This window comes from Arachis ipaensis, chromosome B3 (genome assembly GCF_059453495.1).
Source record: "Arachis ipaensis isolate K30076 ecotype BB chromosome B3, ASM5945349v1, whole genome shotgun sequence".
NCBI classification, from domain to species: Eukaryota; Viridiplantae; Streptophyta; class Magnoliopsida; order Fabales; family Fabaceae; genus Arachis; species Arachis ipaensis.
In genome coordinates, this window is record NC_142438.1 from 74,012,801 (window position 1) to 74,030,568 (window position 17,768).

Sequence of the window (17,768 nt, forward strand, 5' to 3'; positions counted from 1 at the left end):
TTTTTAAAATAAAAAATAAGTTCTTTTCTAATAATAGAAGAAAAAAATTCCAACAATATACAAAAAATAGAAAAATAGAAAAATTTTAAATTTTTTAAAGTAATTTATTCTTAAATTGTGAACAGGTGTAGCAAAAAAGTCAACTGTCCAGGTGTAGCATTTTTCGGTGAATAAAATGTAAAAAATATTATTAAAAAATTTAAAATTTTTATAAACTAAATTTTTTATTTTTGAATTTTTAAACTACATGATTAAATTATTTTTTTATATTATAAAAGTAAAATAAAGTCCAGCAATATCTAGTAAACAACAAATTTGTAAACTTATTATTTTCTTTTTTACTTTTTAAACAAAAATTTTTTTTTCTAATAGTAAAAAAATAAAAAATTATAACAATATACAAAAAAACAAAATAATTGAAAAATTTTAAAATTAATTTATTCTTAATTTGTGTACAAGTGCAACCAAATAAAGTCAAGTGTCCAGGTGTAGCATTATCTGGTAAATAAAAAATAAAAAAGAATTTAAAAAATTTAAAAAATTTAAAAAACTAAATTTTTTATTTTTGAATTTTTATATTATGAGATTCAATTTTTTTATTTAAATTAGAAAAATAAAATAAAGTCTAGCAATATCTAGTAAATAACAGATCTGTAAATTTATTATTTTTTAATTTTTAAAATAAAAAATAAGTTCTTTTCTAATAAAAGAAGAAAAAAATTCCAACAATATACAAAAAATAGAAAAATAGAAAAATTTTAAATTTTTTAAAGTAATTTATTCTTAAATTGCGAACAGGTGTAGCAAAAAAGTCAACTGTCCGGGTGTAGCATTTTTCGGTGAATAAAAAGTAAAAAATATTATTAAAAAATTCAAAATTTTTATAAACTAAATTTTTTATTTTTGAATTTTTAAATTATATGATTAAATTATTTTTTACATTATAAAAAGTAAAATAAAGTCCAGCAATATCTAGTAAACAACAAATTTGTAAATTTATTATTTTCTTTTTTACTTTTTAAACAAAAAAATAATTTTTTTCTAATAGTAGAAAAATAAAAAATTCCAACAATATACAAAAAAACAAAATAATTGTAAAATTTTAAAATTAATTTATTCTTAATTTGTGAACAAGTGCAACCAAAAAAAGTCAAGTGTCTAGGTGTAGCATTATCCGGTGAATAAAAAATAAAAAAAATTTTAAAATTTTAAAATTTTAAAAAACAAAATTTTTTATTTTTGAATTTTTAAATTATAAGATTAAATTTTTTATCTAAATTAGAAAAATAAAATAATGTCCAACAATATCTAGTAAACATCAGATCTATAAATTTATTGTTTTTTTTATTTTAAACTAAAAAATAATTTTTTTCTAATAGTACAAAAAGAAAAAATTCTAACAACATCTAAAAAATAAAAAGTTGAAAAATTTGAAAATTAATTTATTCTTAATGGGTGAAAAAGTGTAGTAAAAAAAAGTCAAGTGTCTCGGTGTACCATTATCTTGTGAATAAAAAATATTTTGAAAAAAATTAAAAATTTTAATAACTAAATTTTTTATTTTTGAATTTTTATATTATGAGATTAAATTTTTTTTATTTAAATTAGAAAAATAAAATAAAGTCTAGCAATATCTAGTAAATAACAGATTTGTAAATTTATTATTTTTTAATTTTTAAAATAAAAAATAAGTTCTTTTCTAATAATAGAAGAAAAAAATTCCAACAATATTGATGAGTTATTTTGTAGGAAAAATGAATCTCCCCCAAAACACACAAATCTAACCGGCAAGTGCACCGGGTCGTATCAAGTAATAAAAACTCACGGGAGTGAGGTCGATCCCACAGGGATTGAAGGATTGAGCAATTTTAGTTTAGTGGTTGATTTAGTCAAGCGAATCAAGATTTGGTTGATGGTTTTGTGACTTGCAGAAATTAAATTGCATTGAAGTAAAGAGAACAAGAAATAAATTGCTGAAACGTAAAGAACAAGAAATTAAATGGCAGAAACTTAGAGTGCAAGAAATGTAAATTGCGGAATCTTAAAGTGCAAGGAATGTAAATTGCTTGAAATGTAAAGGGGATTGGGACGTGGATTTGCAGTAATTAAACAAGGAAAAGTTAAATTGCATCAAACAGAAGAGTAAAAGGGAATTGGGATTGGATCGGATCTTATAGCAGAAAAGTAAATGAACATGGAAAGCAATAAACAGAGAGTTGAAATGGGAATTCAGATCTCAGGACCCAGAGACTAGAAAACCAAGTCTAGATCTCAATGCCTTCCTAGATCCAACAAGAATTATTGCAAGGAAATTGTAAATTGCAAAGAAAAGAGATGAAGAGCAATTAACAGAAAATTAAATTCAATTAAGCAGTGAGTAAAGCAGAGAGATCCAAGGATGAGATTGAAACAGAATTTCTTCAATTCTCCAACCCAAGATCCAAGACAAGTGTAATTTAAATTGAAAGCAATAAAACTAAGAGGAAGAGAAGTGAATTCTCCTTCCCCAAGACAAAGAAATTAAAGTTCACTCAATAACAAAAGCTCTCCGAAAACTATTATGAAAATTCCAAAAGGAAAGCTCCCCGAAGAACTTGAATTCTATCCTATTTATACACTTTCTTCCAATGATCTTCAAGCCTTGAGTTGGGCCTTTGCTCTTGGTGGAATTGGGTTGAAAGAGGCCTTGGTTGATTGCTCTTGAAGTTTGAAGAAGAACCAAAGTGAACCAATTGAACCGGGTTTGAGTTTTGCAAAAGTTGGACCAAAAGTTGGAGCCAAAGTTAGGGGTCTAACTTTGGCTCCAACTTTTCATAGCAGCCCACAAAACTTGCTGGTATGAACGTTGGTGCCAACGTTAGGGGTCTAACTTTGACCCTAACGTTGGCCTTGCCTTGTGTGCTAGTGGCGCCAACGTTAGCCACCAAGTTAGGGGGCTAACGTTGGCGCAAACTTTTGCTCCTCTTCCTTGAATTTTCATGTGCCAACGTTAGCCTCCAAGTTAGGGGTCTAACGTTGGCGCAAACGTTGGTGCCCAGGGGAGAAATTCATGTGCCAACGTTAGCCTCCAAGTTAGGGGGCTAACGTTGGGGCTAACTTTTCAACCAAAATTTTGTGCAAAAGTTTGATGCTAACTTTAGGTCCAGCTTTTTGCTTCCTGGTTCAATTTCACTTATTCCATTGTCCTCTCTTCACTCCTAGCCATTCCTTCTTGCTTCAACCTTTCTCCAAGCTTTCTTCACCTATAATTAATCAACCAAACACATCAAAGCTATGCTCAAAATCATGAGATATTCATTCTTTCACAATATGCAACAAATATAGCATAAAACCTCATGAAATGGCATGAATTCATATATGGTTGATTCAATCAAGGGAAACATGAAAATCTACTCAATTAGCTTGCTTGTAGCTCAAGAAAGTGCATAATTCTAATGAAAACAAAAGAAAAAGACTAGTTAAAATAGGCTAAGATGACTTGTCATCAAATATACAAAAAATAGAAAAATTGAAAAATTTTAAATTTTTTAAAGTAATTTATTCTTAATTTGTGAACAGGTGTAGCAAAAAAGTCAACTGTCCGGGTGTAGCATTTTTGGGTGAATAAAAAGTAAAAAATATTATTGAAAAATTTAAATTTTTTATCAACTAAATTTTTTATTTTTGAATTTTTAAATTATATGATTAAATTATTTTTTACATTATAAAAGTAAAATAAAGTCCAGCAATATCTAGTAAACAACAAATTTGTAAATTTATTATTTTCTTTTTTACTTTTTAAACAAAAAAAATAATTTTTTTCTAATAGTAGAAAAAAAAATTCTAACAATATACAAAAAAACAAAATAATTTTAAAATTTTAAAATTAATTTATTCTTAATTTGTGAACAAGTGCAACCAAAAAAAGTCAAGTGTCTAGGTGTAGCATTATCCGGTGAATAAAAAATAAAAAAAATTTTAAAATTTTAAAATTTTAAAAAACAAAATTTTTTATTTTTGAATTTTAAATTATAAGATTAAATTTTTTATCTAAATTAGAAAAATAAAATAATGTCCAACAATATCTAGTAAACATCAGATCTATAAATTTATTATTTTTTTTAATTTTAAACTAAAAAATAATTTTTTTCTAATAGTACAAAAAGAAAAAATTCTAACAATATCTAAAAAATAAAAAGTTAAAAAATTTGAAAATTAATTTATTCTTAATGGGTAAAAAAGTGTAGTAAAAAAAAGTCAAGTGTCTCGGTGTACCATTATCTTGTGAATAAAAAATATTTTGAAAAAAATTAAAAATTTTAATAAGTAAATTTTTTATTTTTGAATTTTTATATTATGAGATTAAATTTTTTTATTTAAATTAGAAAAATAAAATAAAGTCTAGCAATATCTAGTAAATAACAGATTTGTAAATTTATTATTTTTTAATTTTTAAAATAAAAAATAAGTTCTTTTCTAATAATAGAAGAAAAAAATTCCAACAATATACAAAAAATAGAAAAATTGAAAAATTTTAAATTTTTTAAAGTAATTTATTCTTAATTTGTGAACAGGTGTAGCAAAAAAGTCAACTGTCCGGGTGTAGCATTTTTGGGTGAATAAAAAGTAAAAAATATTATTGAAAAATTTAAATTTTTTATCAACTAAATTTTTTATTTTTGAATTTTTAAATTATATGATTAAATTATTTTTTACATTATAAAAGTAAAATAAAGTCCAGCAATATCTAGTAAACAACAAATTTGTAAATTTATTATTTTCTTTTTTACTTTTTAAACAAAAAAAATAATTTTTTTCTAATAGTAGAAAAAAAAATTCTAACAATATACAAAAAAACAAAATAATTTTAAAATTTTAAAATTAATTTATTCTTAATTTGTGAACAAGTGCAACCAAAAAAAGTCAAGTGTCTAGGTGTAGCATTATCCGGTGAATAAAAAATAAAAAAAATTTTAAAATTTTAAAATTTTAAAAAACAAAATTTTTTATTTTTGAATTTTTAAATTATAAGATTAAATTTTTTATCTAAATTAGAAAAATAAAATAATGTCCAACAATATCTAGTAAACATCAGATCTATAAATTTATTATTTTTTTTAATTTTAAACTAAAAAATAATTTTTTTCTAATAGTACAAAAAGAAAAAATTCTAACAATATCTAAAAAATAAAAAGTTGAAAAATTTGAAAATTAATTTATTCTTAATGGGTAAAAAAGTGTAGTAAAAAAAAGTCAAGTGTCTCGGTGTACCATTATCTTGTGAATAAAAAATATTTTGAAAAAAATTAAAAATTTTAATAAGTAAATTTTTTATTTTTGAATTTTTATATTATGAGATTAAATTTTTTTATTTAAATTAGAAAAATAAAATAAAGTCTAGCAATATCTAGTAAATAACAGATTTGTAAATTTATTATTTTTTAATTTTTAAAATAAAAAATAAGTTCTTTTCTAATAATAGAAGAAAAAAATTCCAACAATATACAAAAAATAGAAAAATTGAAAAATTTTAAATTTTTTAAAGTAATTTATTCTTAATTTGTGAACAGGTGTAGCAAAAAAGTCAACTGTCCGGGTGTAGCATTTTTGGGTGAATAAAAAGTAAAAAATATTATTGAAAAATTTAAATTTTTTATCAACTAAATTTTTTATTTTTGAATTTTTAAATTATATGATTAAATTATTTTTTACATTATAAAAGTAAAATAAAGTCCAGCAATATCTAGTAAACAACAAATTTGTAAATTTATTATTTTCTTTTTTACTTTTTAAACAAAAAAATAATTTTTTTCTAATAGTAGAAAAATAAAAAATTCTAACAATATACAAAAAAACAAAATAATTGTAAAATTTTAAAATTAATTTATTCTTAATTTGTGAACAAGTGCAACCAAAAAAAGTCAAGTGTCTAGGTGTAGCATTATCCGGTGAATAAAAAATAAAAAAAATTTTAAAATTTTAAAATTTTAAAAAACAAAATTTTTTATTTTTGAATTTTTAAATTATAAGATTAAATTTTTTATCTAAATTAGAAAAATAAAATAATGTCCAACAATATCTAGTAAACATCAGATCTATAAATTTATTATTTTTTTTAATTTTAAACTAAAAAATAATTTTTTTCTAATAGTACAAAAAGAAAAAATTCTAACAATATCTAAAAAATAAAAATTTGAAAAATTTGAAAATTAATTTATTCTTAATGGGTGAAAAAGTGTAGTAAAAAAAAGTCAAGTGTCTCGGTGTACCATTATCTTGTGAATAAAAAATATTTTGAAAAAAATAAAAAATTTTAATAACTAAATTTTTTATTTTTGAATTTTTATATTATGAGATTAAATTTTTTTATTTAAATTAGAAAAATAAAATAAAGTCTAGCAATATCTAGTAAATAACAGATCTGTAAATTTATTATTTTTTAATTTTTAAAATAAAAAAATAAGTTCTTTTCTAATAATAGAAGAAAAAAATTCCAACAATATACAAAAAATAGAAAAATTGAAAAATTTTAAATTTTTTAAAGTAATTTATTTTTAATTTGTGAACAGGTATAGCAAAAAAAGTCAACTTTCCGGGTGTAGCATTTTTCGGTGAATAAAAAGTAAAAAATATTATTAAAAATTTAAAATTTTTATAAACTAAATTTTTTATTTTTGAATTTTTAAATTATATGATTAAATTATTTTTTTATATTATAAAAGTAAAATAAAGTCCAGCAATATCTAGTAAACAACAAATTTGGAAATTTATTATTTTCTTTTTTACTTTTTAAACAAAAAAATTATTTTTTTTCTAATAGTAGAAAAATAAAAATTTTGACAATATACAAAAAAACAAAATAATTGAAAAATTTTAAAATTAATTTATTCTTAATTTGTGTACAACTGCAACCAAAAAAAGTTAAGTGTCTAGGTGTAGCATTATCCGATGAATAAAAAATAAAAAAGAATTTAAAAATTTTAAAATTTTAAAAAACTAAATTTTTTATTTTTGAATTTTTATATTATGAGATTAATTTTTTTTATTTAAATTAGAAAAATAAAATAAAGTCTAGCAATATCTAGTAAATAATAGATCTGTAAATTTATTATTTGTTTGTTTTTAAAATAAAAAAATAAGTTCTTTTCTAATAATAGAAGAAAAAAATTCCAAGAATATACAAAAAATAGAAAAATTGAAAATTTTAAATTTTTTAAAGTAATTTATTCTTAATTTGTGAATAGGTGTAGCAAAAAAAGTCAACTGTCCGGGTGTAGCATTTTTCGGTGAATAAAAAGTAAAAAATATTATTAAAAACTTTAAAATTTTTATAAACTAAATTTTTTATTTTTGAATTTTTAAATTATATGATTAAATTAATTTTTACATTATAAAAGTAAAATAAAGTCCAGCAATATCTAGTAAACAACAAATTTGTAAATTTATTATTTTTTTTTTTTACTTTTTAAACAAAAAAAATAATTTTTTTCTAATAGTAGAAAAATAAAAATTATAACAATATATAAAAAAAAATTGAAAAATTTTAAAATTAATTTATTCTTAATTTGTGAACAAGTGCAACCAAAAAATGTAACACCCTAACTACCAAAACTCATGTTTCCGGCTACGCAACTCTGATAGCTCGGACATTACGACGACACTTATACCATTTAGTACTAAAATATGAGCCTGTTTAAAACTTTAAACCGCAAAACCGCTCCCAAAAATAATTTTTGCTATACAACGTACATCCATACATACTATACAACTTACAAAAAACTCATAAAGAGCACATCCATATATATATATATATATATATATATATATATATATATATATATATATATATATATATAAACAATGTTACAAGCAGTATTGATGAGCGGACAATTTATACGCTTTTTGACATTGTTTTTAGTATGTTTTTAGTAGGATCTAGTTACTTTTAGGGATGTTTTTAATAGATTTTGTGTTAAATTCACATTTCTGGACTTTACTACGAGTTTGTGTGTTTTTCTGTGATTTCAGGTATTTTCTGGCTGAAATTGAGGGACTTGAGCAGAAATCAGATTCAGAGGTTGAAAAAGGACTGCTGATGCTGTTGGATTCTGACCTCCCTGCACTCAAAGTAAATTTTCTAGAGCTACAGAACTCGAAATGGCGCGCTTCTAATTGCGTTGGAAAGTAGACATCCAGGGCTTTCCAGCAATATATAATAGTCCATACTTTGGCCAAGAATTGACGACGTAAACTGGCGTTCAACGCCAGCTTTCTACCCAAATCTGGCGTCCAGCGCCAGAAAAGGATCCAAAACCAGAGTTGAACGCCCAAACTGGCACAAAAACTGGCGTTCAACTCCACAAATGGCCTCTGCACGTGCAACACTTAAGCTCAGCCCAAACACACACCAAGTGGGCCCTGGAAGTGGATTTATACATCAAATACTTACTCATGTAAACCCTAGTAGCTAGTTTATTATAAATAGGACCTCTTACTATTGTATTAGGCATCTTTGGATTACCTTATGATCCTTTGATCACGTTTTAGGGGGCTGGCCATCTCGGCCATGCCTGGACCTTCACTTATGTATTTTTAACGGTAGAGTTTCTACACTCCATAGATTAAGGTGTGGAGCTCTGCTGTTCCTCAAAGATTAATGCAAAGTACTACTGTTTTCTATTCAATTCTTCTTATTTCGCTTCTAAGATATCCATTCGCACCCAAGAACGTGATGAAGGTGATGATTATGTGTGACGCTCATCATCCTTCTCCCTTATGAACGCGTGCCTGACAAACACTTCTGTTCTACATGAAATAAGCTAGAATGAATATCTCTTAGATCTCTTAACCGGAATCTTCGTGGCGTAAGCTAGAATGATGGCGGCATTCAAGAGAATCCGGAAGGTCTAAACCTTGTCTGTGGTATTCTGAGTAGGATTCAATGATTGAATGACTGTGACGAGCTCCTAACTCGCGATTGCAGGGCGTTAGTGACAGACGCAAAAGGATAGTAAATCCTATTCCAGCATGATCGAGAACCGACAGATGAATAGCCGTGCCGTGACAGGGTGCGTGAGCATATTATTCACTGAGAGGATAAGATGAAGCCATTGACAAGGGTGATGCCTCCAGACGATTAGCCGTGCCGTGACAGGGCATTGGATCATTTTTCCGAGAGATGACCGAAAGTAGCCATTGACAGTGGTGATGTATCACATAAAGCCAGCCATGGAAAGGAGTAAGACTAACTGGATGAAGATAGCAGGAAAGCAGAGGTTCAGAGGAACGAAAAGCATCTCCATTTGCTTATCTGAAATTCTCACCAATGAATTACATAAGTATCTCTATCCCTATTTTATTATATAATATTCGAAAACACCATTATCACTTTATATCTGCCTGACTGAGATTTACAAGGTGACCATAGCTTGCTTCATACCAACAATCTCCGTGGGATTCGACCCTTACTCACGTAAGGTATTACTTGGACGACCCAGTGCACTTGCTGGTTAGTTGTATCGAAGTTGTGACAATTATGTATTGAGAACAGAGCACCAAGTTTTTGGAGCCATTACCAGGGATTGTTCGAGCCTGGAGATCACAATTTCGTGCACCAAGTTTTTGGCGCTGTTGCCGGGGATTGTTCGAGTTTGGACAACTGACGATTCATCTTGTTGCTCAGATTAGGTAATTTTCTTTTTGTTTTGTTTTCAAAAATTTTTCAAAAAGCTTTCAAAAATTTTTCTTTTGTTTTCGAAAAAAAAAAATAAAATAAAATAAAATAATAAAAATAATGTTTTCAAAAATAAATTATTCTATTGCTTCAAGATTTTTAAGAATGAATTCTAGTGTTTCATGAAACATGTTGAATCCTATCTGGCTGTAAAGCCATACCCAAACTGCTTTGGGATTGGTATTCAACTAATCACTCCAGTCCATGTAATTATATGCTAAAGCTTGGCTGGCTATTAAGCCATGCCTGACCCTTTGATTGGAGCTTTAGAGCATAAGATTCCTGGAATTCATATTAAAAATTTTGGAATCCTTATTTTTCTTTTTCAAAATAATTTTTCAAAAAAATATAAAATAAAAATCCAAAAAAATTTAGAAAATCACAAAAATAAAAAATATTTCATGTTTCTTGTTTGAGTCTTGAGTCATATCATAAGTTTGGTGTCAATTGCATGTGCATCTTGCATTTTTCGAAAATTTCATGCATTCATGGTGTTCTTCATGATCTTCAAGTTGTTCTTGGTAAGTCTTCTTGTTTGATCTTGATGATTTTTTGTTTTGTGTCTTTTCATGTTTATCATATGCATTCTTGAATTCTTAGTGCGTAAGCATTAAAGAATTCTAAGTTTGGTGTCTTGCATGTTTTCTTTGCATTAAAATTTTTTCAAAATTGTGTCTATGATGTTCATCTTGACATTCATGGTGTTCTTGGTGTTCATCTTGACATTCATAGCATTCTTGCATGCATTCATTGTTTTGATCTAAAAATTTCATGCATTGCATAATTTTCATGATTTCATAAAAATTTCAAAAAAAAAAAAAATATCTTTCCCTTTTTCTCTCATCAAATTCGAAAATTTGAGTTGACTTTTTCAAAAGTTTTTAAAATCAAATTTTTTCTTATGAGTCAAATCAAATTTTCAATTTGAAAATCTTATCTTTTTCAAAATCTTTTTCAAAAATCAAATCTTTTTCAAAATTCTTAGTTATTTTCGAAAATTTCAAAAATATTTTTCAAAAATCTTTTTCTTATTTTTATATCAAATTTTTGAAAATAACATAATCAATTAATGTTTTGATTCAAAAATTTGAAGTTTGTTACTTGCTTGTTAAGAAAGATTCAAACTTTAAGTTCTAGAATCATACCTTGTGATTTCTTGTGAATCAAGTCATTAATTGAGATTTTAAAAATCAAATCTTTTTCAAAACTAATTTCTATCATATCTTTTCAAAAATATCTTCTCATCTTATCTTTTTCAAAAATTTGATTTTCAAAATATCTTTTCTAACTTCCTAACTTCTTATCTTTTCAAAATTGATTTTCAAAATTTGTTTCAACTAACTAACTAACTTTTTGTTTGTTTCTTAACTTTTTCAAAACTACCTAACTAACTCTCTCTCTCTAATTTTCGAAAATATCTTCCCTCTTTTTCAAAAATTTCTTTTTTATTAACTAATTATTTTTATTTTTTATTTAAAAAAAAATTTCGAAAAAAATACTATCCTTTTTCAAAAACTATTTTCAAAAATCACTAACTCTTTTTCAAAAATTGTTTTCTAAAATTCACTTCCCCCTCTCATCTTCTTCTATTTGTTTATTGATATACTAACATCTTTCCTTCAACTCTCCAAAAATCCGAACCCCCTCTCTCTCTGAGTTCAGATTTTCTTCCCTTCTTTTCTTCTACTAACACAAGGATCCCTATACTGTGGTATAAAGGATCCATATTATTATTACTATTTTTTCTGTGCCATCTTCTTTGTCATATGAGCAGGAGCAAGGACAAGAACATTCTTGTTAAAGCAGATCCAGAACCTGAAAGGACTCTGAAGAAAAAAATTAAGAGAAGCTAAAATACAACAATCCAGAGATAACCTTTCAGAAATTTTCGAACAGGAAAAGGAGATGGCAGCCGAAAATAATAATAATATAAGGAAGATGCTTGGTGACTTCACTGCACCTAATTCCAATTTACATGGAAGAAGCATCTCCATTCCTACCATTGGAGCAAACAACTTTGAGCTGAAACCTCAATTAGTTTCTCTGATGCAGCAGAACTGCAAGTTTCATGGACTTCCATCTGAAGATCCCTTTCAGTTCTTAACTGAATTCTTGCAGATATGTGATACTGTTAAGACTAATGGAGTAGATCCTGAAGTCTACAGGCTCGTGCTTTTCCCTTTTGCTGTAAGAGACAGAGCTAGATTATGGTTGGATTCTCAACCCAAAGACAGCTTGAACTCTTGGGATAAGCTAGTCACGGCTTTCTTAGCCAAGTACTTTCCTCCTCAAAAGCTGAGCAAGCTTAGAGCTGATGTTCAAACCTTCAGACAGAAAGAAGGTGAATCCCTCTATGAAGCTTGGGAAAGATACAAACAGTTGATCAAAAAGTGTCCTTCTGACATGCTTTCAGAATGGACCATCCTAGATATATTCTATGATGGTTTATCTGAGCTATCAAAGATGTCACTGGACACTTCTGCAGGTGGATCCATTCACCTAAAGAAAACGCCTGCAGAAGCTCAAGAACTCATTGACATGGTTGCTAATAACCAGTTCATGTACACTTCTGAAAGGAATCCTGTGAGTAATGGGACGCCTATGAAGAAGGGAGTTCTTGAAGTTGATACTCTGAATGCCATATTGGCTCAGAATAAAATATTGACTCAACAAGTCAATATGATTTCTCAGAGTCTGAATGGAATGCAAGCTGCATCCAACAGTACTCAAGAGGCTTCTCCTGAAGAAGAAGCTTATGATCCTGAGAACCCTGCAATAGCAGAGGTGAACTACTTAGGTGAACCTTATGGAAACACCTATAACTCATCATGGAGAAATCATCCAAATTTCTCATGGAAGGATCAAAAGCCTCAACAAGGCTTTAACAATGGTGGAAGAAACAGGTTTAACAACAGCAAGCCTTTTCCATCATCAACTCAGCAACAGACAGAGAACTCTGAACAAAATGCTTCTAATTTAGCAAATCTAGTCTCTGATCTATCTAAAGCCACTGTAAGTTTCATGAATGAAACAAGGTCTTCCATTAGAAATCTGGAAGCACAAGAGGGCCAGCTGAGTAAAAGGATCATTGAAATCCCTCCTAGTACTCTCCCAAGTAATACAGAAGAGAATCCAAAAGGAGAGTGCAAGGCCATTGACATAAGCGCCATGGCCGAACCTGTGAGGAGAGGAGAGGACATGAATCCCAAGGAGGAAGACCTCCTGGGACGTCCAGTGGTCAATAAGGAGCTTCCCTCTGAGGAACCAAAGGACTCTGGGGCCCATCTAGAGACCATAGAGATCCCATTGAACCTCCTTATGCCCTTCATGAGCTCTGATGAGTATTCCTCTTCTGAAGAGAATGAGGATGTTACTGAAGAGCAAACTGCCAAGTTTCTTGGTGCAATCATGAAGCTAAATGCCAAATTATTTGGCATTGATACTTGGGAAGTTGAACCTCCCTTGTTCATCAATGAACTAAGTGATCTGGATCAACTGACATTGCCTCAGAAGAGACAGGATCCTGGAAAGTTCATAATACCCTGTACCATAGGCACCATGATCTTTAAGGCTCTGTGTGACCTTGGTTCAGGAATAAACCTCATGCCCCTCTCTGTAATAGAGAAACTGGGAATCTATGGGGTGCAAGCTGCTAAAATCTCATTAGAGATGGCAGACAGCTCTAGAAAACAGGCTTATGGACAAGTAGAGGACGTATTAGTAAAGGTTGAAGGCCTTTACATCCCTGCTGATTTCATAGTCCTGGATACTGGAAAGGAAGAGGATGAATCCATCATCCTAGGAAGACCTTTCCTGGCCACAAAAAGAGCTGTGATTAATGTTGACAGAGGTGAAATAATCCTTCAATGGAATGAGGACTCCCTTGTGTTTAAAACTCAAGGATCTCCCTCTGCAACCATGGAGAGGAAGCAGAAAAAGCTTCTCTCAAGGCAGAGTCAACCAGAGCCCCCACAGTCAAACTCTAAGTTTGGTGTTGGGAGGCCACAACCAAACTCTAAGTTTGGTGTTGAACTCCCATATCCAAACTCTAAGTTTGGTGTTGGAGAGTCTCAACAAAGCTCTGCACATCTGTGAGGCTCCATGAGAGCCCACTGTCAAGCTATTGACATTAAAGAAGCGCTTGTTGGGAGGCAACCCAATGTTTATCTAATTCTTATTTTTATTGTTTTTCATGTTTTCTTAGGTTCATGATCATGTGGAGTCACAAAATAAACAAAAAAATCAAAAACAGGAATAAAAAACAGCAGAAGAAAAATCACACCCTGGAGGAGCATCTGTCTGGCGTTCAAACGCCAGAACAGAGCATAGTTCTGGCGCTGAACGCCCAGAATGGGAGCATCCTGGCGCTGAACGCCCAGAACAAGCATGGTTCTGGCATTCAACGCCAGAAATGGCAGCAAAGGGGCGTTGAACGCCCAAAATGGGCACCAACCTGGCGCTGAACGCCCAGAGTTGTGTGCAAGGGCATTTTGCATGCCTAAATTGGTGCAGGGATGTAAATGCCTTGACACCTCAAGATCTGGGACCTCACAGGATCACCTCAGGATCTGTGGACCCCACAGGATCCCCACCTACCTCCACTCACTCTCTTCTCTCTTCTCAATCATCCTCTATTCCCAATAAACACTCTTCCTTATTAACCCTTTACCACTCACATCCAAATACCACTACCTTCAAAATTCAACATCTCTTTCCCACCCAATCCCACCCATATGGCCGAATACGCACCTCCATCCATCTTCTCCATATCCTCTTCTTCTTCTTCTATTCTTTCTTCTTTTGCTCGAGGGTGAGCAACATTCTAAGTTTGGTGTGGTAAAAGCATAGCTTTTTTGTTTTTTCCATAACCATTGATGGCACCTAAGGCCAGAGAAACCTCTAGAAAGAGGAAAGGGAAGACAAAAGCTTCCATCAAGGGTCTATAGCTCAGTGGTAGAACATTTGACTGCAAATCAAGAGATCCCTGAGATACCTCAGGGGATACATTTTCTTCCACACAATTATTGGAAGCAACTAAGGGTGGAACATCAAGAGCACTCCATCATCCTTCATGAAATCAGAGAAGATCTAAAAGCAATGAAGGAGGAGGAGCCAAGGCAAGGAAGAGACATAGAAGAGCTCAAGGACATCACTAAGGTGGACTCATTCCTTGTTCTTACTTTCTCTGTTTTTCGTTTTCTATGTTATGTGCTTATCTATGTTTGTGTCTTCATTACATGATCATTAGTAGTTAGTAACTTTGTCTTAAAGTTATGAATGTCCTATGAATCCATCACCTCTCTTAAAATAAAAACTGTTTTAATTCAAAAGAACAAGAAGTACATGAGTTTTGAATTTATCCTTGAACTTTGTTTAATTATATTGATGTGGTGATAATGCTTCTTGTTTTCTGAATGTATGCTTGAACAGTGCATATGTCTTTTGAAGTTGTTGTTTAAGAATGTTAAATATGTTGGCTCTTGAAAGAATGATGACTAGGAGACATGTTATTTGATAATCTGAAAAATCATAAAAAATGATTCTTGAAGCAAGAAAAAGCAGCAAAGAACAAAGCTTGCAAAAAAAAAAAAAAATAGGCGAAAAAAAAAATAGAAAGAAAAAGCCAAAAGCTCTTAAAACCAAGAGGCAAGAGCAAAAAGCCAATAACCCTTAAAACCAAAAGGCAAGGGCAAAAAAAAAGGATCCCAAGGCTTTGAGCATCAGTGGATAGGAGGGCCTAAAGGAATAAAATCTGGTCTAAGCGGCTAAACCAAGCTGTCCCTAACCATGTGCTTGTGGCGTGTAGGTGTCAAGTGAAAACTTGAGACTGAGCGGTTAAAGTCAAGGTCCAAAGCAAAAAAAAAAGAGTGTGCTTAAGAACCCTGGACACCTCTAATTGGGGACTTTAGCAAAGCTGAGTCACAATCTGAAAAGGTTCACCCAATTATGTGTCTGTGGCATTTATGTATCCGGTGGTAATACTGGAAAACAAAATGCTTAGGGCCACGGCCAAGACTCATAAAGAAGCTGTGTTCAAGAATCATCATACTGAACTAAGAGAGTCAATAACACTATTCGAAATCTGAAGTTCCTATAGATGCCAATCATTCTGAACCTTAATGGATAAAGTGAGATGCCAAAACTATTCAAGAGGCAAAAAGCTATAAGTCCCGCTCATATGATTGAAGCTCTGTTTCATTGATAGTTTGGAATTTATAGTATATTCTATTCTTTTTATCCTATTTTGATTTTCAGTTGCTTGGGGACAAGCAACAATTTAAGTTTGGTGTTGTGATGAGCGGACAATTTATACGCTTTCTGACATTGTTTTTAGTATGTTTTTAGTAGGATCTAGTTACTTTTAGGGATGTTTTTAATAGATTTTGTGTTAAATTCACATTTCTGGACTTTACTATGAGTTTGTGTGTTTTTCTGTGATTTCAGGTATTTTCTGGCTGAAATTGAGGGACTTGAGCAGAAATCAGATTCAGAGGTTGAAAAAGGACTGCTGATGCTGTTGGATTCTGACCTCCCAGCACTCAAAGTGGATTTTCTAGAGCTACAGAACTTGAAATGGCGCGCTTCCAATTGCGTTGGAAAGTAGACATCCAGGGCTTTCCAGCAATATATAATAGTCCATACTTTGGCCAAGAATTGACGACGTAAACTGGCGTTCAACGCCAGCTTTCTACCCAAATCTGGCGTCCAGCGCCAGAAAAGGATCCAAAACCAGAGTTGAACGCCCAAACTGGCACAAAAACTGGCGTTCAACTCCACAAATGGCCTCTGCACGTGCAACACTTAAGCTCAGCCCAAACACACACCAAGTGGGCCCTGGAAGTGGATTTATACATCAAATACTTACTCATGTAAACCCTAGTAGCTAGTTTATTATAAATAGGACCTCTTACTATTGTATTAGGCATCTTTGGATTACCTTATGATCCTTTGATCACGTTTTAGGGGGCTGGCCATCTCGGCCATGCCTGGACCTTCACTTATGTATTTTTAACGGTAGAGTTTCTACACTCCATAGATTAAGGTGTGGAGCTCTGCTGTTCCTCAAAGATTAATGCAAAGTACTACTGTTTTCTATTCAATTCTTCTTATTTCGCTTCTAAGATATCCATTCGCACCCAAGAACGTGATGAAGGTGATGATTATGTGTGACGCTCATCATCCTTCTCCCTTATGAACGCGTGCCTGACAAACACTTCTGTTCTACATGAAATAAGCTAGAATGAATATCTCTTAGATCTCTTAACCGGAATCTTCGTGGCGTAAGCTAGAATGATGGCGGCATTCAAGAGAATCCGGAAGGTCTAAACCTTGTCTGTGGTATTCTGAGTAGGATTCAATGATTGAATGACTGTGACGAGCTCCTAACTCGCGATTGCAGGGCGTTAGTGACAGACGCAAAAGGATAGTAAATCCTATTCCAGCATGATCGAGAACCGACAGATGAATAGCCGTGCCGTGACAGGGTGCGTGAGCATATTATTCACTGAGAGGATAAGATGAAGCCATTGACAAGGGTGATGCCTCCAGACGATTAGCCGTGCCGTGACAGGGCATTGGATCATTTTCCCGAGAGATGACCGAAAGTAGCCATTGACAGTGGTGATGTATCACATAAAGCCAGCCATGGAAAGGAGTAAGACTAACTGGATGAAGATAGCAGGAAAGCAGAGGTTCAGAGGAACGAAAAGCATCTCCATTCGCTTATCTGAAATTCTCACCAATGAATTACATAAGTATCTCTATCCCTATTTTATTATATAATATTCGAAAACACCATTATCACTTTATATCTGCCTGATTGAGATTTACAAGGTGACCATAGCTTGCTTCATACCAACAATCTCCGTGGGATTCGACCCTTACTCACGTAAGGTATTACTTGGACGACCCAGTGCACTTGCTGGTTAGTTGTATCAAAGTTGTGACAATTATGTATTGAGAACAGAGCACCAAGTTTTTGGAGCCATTACCAGGGATTGTTCGAGCCTGGAGATCACAATTTCGTGCACCAAGTATCCAATACAATCCCTATCCC

At 30.7% G+C, this 17,768-nt stretch overlaps 1 non-coding gene across 1 annotated transcript; it reads right to left on the reverse strand.

The window, feature by feature from the left end:
• Positions 1–12,013: 12,013 nt before the first annotated feature.
• Positions 12,014–12,121, reverse strand: LOC148571144 (small nucleolar RNA R71). The gene has a single exon (XR_015908229.1). It is a non-coding gene; the product is annotated as a small nucleolar RNA R71 (small nucleolar RNA).
• Positions 12,122–17,768: the final 5,647 nt, after the last annotated feature.